Source organism: Oncorhynchus keta, unplaced genomic scaffold (assembly GCF_023373465.1).
Source record: "Oncorhynchus keta strain PuntledgeMale-10-30-2019 unplaced genomic scaffold, Oket_V2 Un_contig_11176_pilon_pilon, whole genome shotgun sequence".
In the NCBI taxonomy this organism is placed as follows: domain Eukaryota; kingdom Metazoa; phylum Chordata; class Actinopteri; order Salmoniformes; family Salmonidae; genus Oncorhynchus; species Oncorhynchus keta.
In genome coordinates this window covers 27,567-31,504 of record NW_026277345.1, presented here as the reverse complement: position 1 = coordinate 31,504, position 3,938 = coordinate 27,567, and positions in this window count along the sequence as shown.

Sequence of the window (3,938 nt, the reverse complement as noted above, 5' to 3'; positions counted from 1 at the left end):
GAGTCTGCTGGGGACTCGCGTGCTATTAAGTGTATAATTTGCAACATGTTCGTAGTGGGGAAAGGTCCGACCTTCATTTGAGAAAATATATTGAACTTGATGCAACTAAAGAAAGGCGTATTACTCTTCATGAAGAAATACAACATTTGACCAAGAGCCTTGAACTGAATAATCTATTATACCATTTAATGACAATGTTGGTACCTTCTGGAAACAAAGCTCCACCCACATCCTGTGGGCTCCTGGATCCTTACACAGCACTATAAGGATGGGATCCACCCACATCCTGTGGGCTCCTGGATCCTTTCACAGCACTATAAGGATGGGATCCACCCACATCCTGTGGGCTCCTGGATCCTTTCACAGCACTATAAGGATGGGATCCACCCACATCCTGTGGGCTCCTGGATCCTTTCACAGCACTATAAGGAGGATGGGATCCACCCACATCCTGTGGGCTCCTGGATCCTTTCACAGCACTATAAGGATGGGATCCACCCACATCCTGTGGGCTCCTGGATCCTTTCACAGCACTATAAGGAGGATGGGATCCACCCACATCCTGTGGGCTCCTGGATCCTTTCACAGCACTATAAGGACGGGATCCACCCACATCCTGTGGGCTCCTGGATCCTTTCACAGCACTATAAGGATGGGATACACCCACATCCTGTGGGCTCCTGGATCCTTTCACAGCACTATAAGGATGGGATCCACCCAAATCCTGTGGGCTCCTGGATCCTTTCACAGCACTATAAAGATGGGATCCACCCAAATCCTGTGGGCTCCTGGATCCTTACACAGCATTATAAGGCTGCGTTGAGACAATAACCCGAGACCAGCTCAGCTAATCCCTACCATTGTGACGCAGAGTTATCATAATTCTTCAGCAAATGTACATTATACCAGACAGAGGCTTTGGTTGACACAATTTAAAGTCATCTAATTTATGTCCCTCTAACTGCCCTGAATGTTGATCCTACAGCTATTGTATGCAGCAGTCATGTATGTACCTGTGAACCAGATTTATACTGTTAGCACTAAGACGACCCGAGGAGGAAGTCCACTCCGTGCGCTAATATAAATAACCCGAGCATGTCTACCTCTGCTTAGCTTCCCAGTAAAGCAACAAAAAAAAATCTAGCAAAACACTAGACACAATCATTTTGACAGATTAACAGATTATATTCATATTCTGACAATCGCTGAAACTCATTTACATAATACCTTTGATGATACAGTGGTAGAAATTCAAGGTTATAACATCTACAGAAAAGATAGAAATGCCGAAGGTGGAGGTGTTGCTGTTTATATTCAGAACCTCATTCCTGTAAAGAATAGAGAGGATCTCATGTTAAATACTGTTGTAGTAATATGGCTACAGGTTCATCTGCCTCACCTAAAGCCCATTCTGGTGGGAAGCTGCTATAGACAGTCAGTATCTGGATAATGTTAAATACTGTTGTAGTAATCTGGCTACAGGTTCATCTGCCTCACCTAAAGCCCATTCTGGTGGGCAGCTGCTATAGACCACCAAGTGTTAAGAACCTCATTCCTGTAAAGATTAGAGAGGATCTCATGTTAAATACTGTTGAAGTAATATGGCTACAGGTTCATCTACCTCACCTAAAGCCCATTCTGGTGGGCAGCTGCTATAGACCACCTAGTGTTAAGAACCTCATTCCTGTAAAGATTAGAGAGGATCTCATGTTAAATACTGCAACCAGACGCTGCATTTGACACATTTATGAAATTGAGTAGCCCAGTTACTAATAAACACGCACCCATTAAGAAAAATTACTGAAAATGGTTAAATCCCTCTGGATTGATCAGGAATTGAAAAATGTATGTTTGAGAAGGATGAGGCAAAGGGAAGGGCAAATACATCTGTCGCCAACAAGGAAAACTCCGGCTCCATCGTTCATTGAATCAGGCGGCTGATATTGATATTGCCAACTATGTTAATGCTTTTTTCGTTAGCAAGATGAGCAAATTTAGGGATGACATGCCAGCAACAAACGGTGACACTACACATCCAAGTGTATCGGACCAAATTATGAAAGACAAGCAAATTAAAGAGGTGAAAAAATGATTGTTGTCTGCCACTACTATTTGCCACATCTTCATTTTAAGCTACTAGAAAGTGTGTGTATCAGGACACAAGGTGAGACCCAGATGCAGATGGTTGGAGTCTTAGAATATGTATTAATCCAATAGTGTAAGGCAAGAGAATGGTCGTTGATAAAGGTCAAAACCAGTCCAAAAGGTACTGAAGAGCAGGCAGAATGAAGTCAGGCAGCATGGTTAGGCAGGCGGGAAAGTAGTCCAGAGTCAGGCAAGGGTCAAAACTGGGAAGAGTATCAAAAAGAGAATAGCAAAAGAACTACGGGAAAAACAGGCTGGTTGACATGACTAACATACAAGATGAACTGGCACAGAGAGACAGGAAACACAGGGATAAATACACTGGTACAGGGAGACAGGAGACAAAGGGATAAATACACTGGTACAGAGAGACAGGAAACACAGGGATAAATACACTGGTATAGAGAGACAGGAAACACAGGGATAAATACACTGGTACAGAGAGACAGGAAACACAGGGATAAATGCACTGGTACAGAGAGACAGGAAACACAGGGATAAATACACTGGTACAGAGAGACAGGAAACACAGGGATAAATACACTGGTACAGAGAGACAGGAAACACAGGGATAAATACACTGGTACAGAGAGACAGGAAACACAGGGATAAATACACTGGTACAGAGAGACAGGAAACACAGGGATAAATACACTGGTACAGAGAGACAGGAAACACAGGGATAAATACACTGGCATAGAGAGACAGGAAACACAGGGATAAATACACTGGTACAGAGAGACAGGAAACACAGGGATAAATACACTGGTACAGAGAGACAGGAAACACAGGGATAAATACACTGGTACAGAGAAACAGGAAACAGGGATAAATACACTGGTACAGAGAGACAGGAAACACAGGGATAAATACACTTGAACAGAGAGACAGGAAACACAGGGATAAATACACTGGTACAGAGAGACAGAAAACACAGGGATGAATACACTGGTACAGAGAGACAGGAAACACAGGGATAAATACACTGGGGAAAATAAGCCACACCTGGAGGGGGTGGAGACGATCACAGCTGCTGCCTTGGCAGGAACTAATGGGGATCCATAATAAACCCCAGGAAGAGTAGCTGCTGCCTTGACAGGAACTAATGAAGATCCATAATAAACCCCAGGAAGAGTAGCTGCTGCCTTGGCAGGAACTAATGGGGATCCATAATAAACAACAGGAAGAGTAGCTGCTGCTTTGGCAGGAACTAATGGGGATCCATAATAAACCCCAGGAAGAGTAGCTGCTGCCTTGGCAGGAACTAATGGGGATCCATAATAAACCCCAGGAAGAGTAGCTGCTGCTTTGGCAGGAACTAATGGGGATCCATAATAAACCCCAGGAAGAGTAGCTGCTGCAGGAACTAACGGGATCCATAATAAACCCCAGGAAGAGTAGCTGCTGTCTTGGCAGGAACTAATGGGGATCCATAATAAACCCCAGGAAGAGTAGCTGCTGTCTTGGCAGGTCGTTCTGTAGCTCAGTTGGTAGAGCATGGCGCTTGTAACGCCAGGGTAGTGGGTTCAATCCCGCGACCACCCATACGTAGAATGTATGCACACATGACTGTAAGTCGCTTTGGATAAAAGCGTCTGCTAAATGGCATATATTATTATTATTATATTATTGGCAGGAACTAACGGGGATCCATAATAAACCCCAGGAAGAGTAGCTGCTGTCTTGGCAGGAACTAATGGGGATCCATAATAAACCCCAGGGAGAGTAGCTGCTGCCTTGTAATTACAGTCAAATAGAAATCCCTCCCTCAATGAATTTCATTCATCCATTAT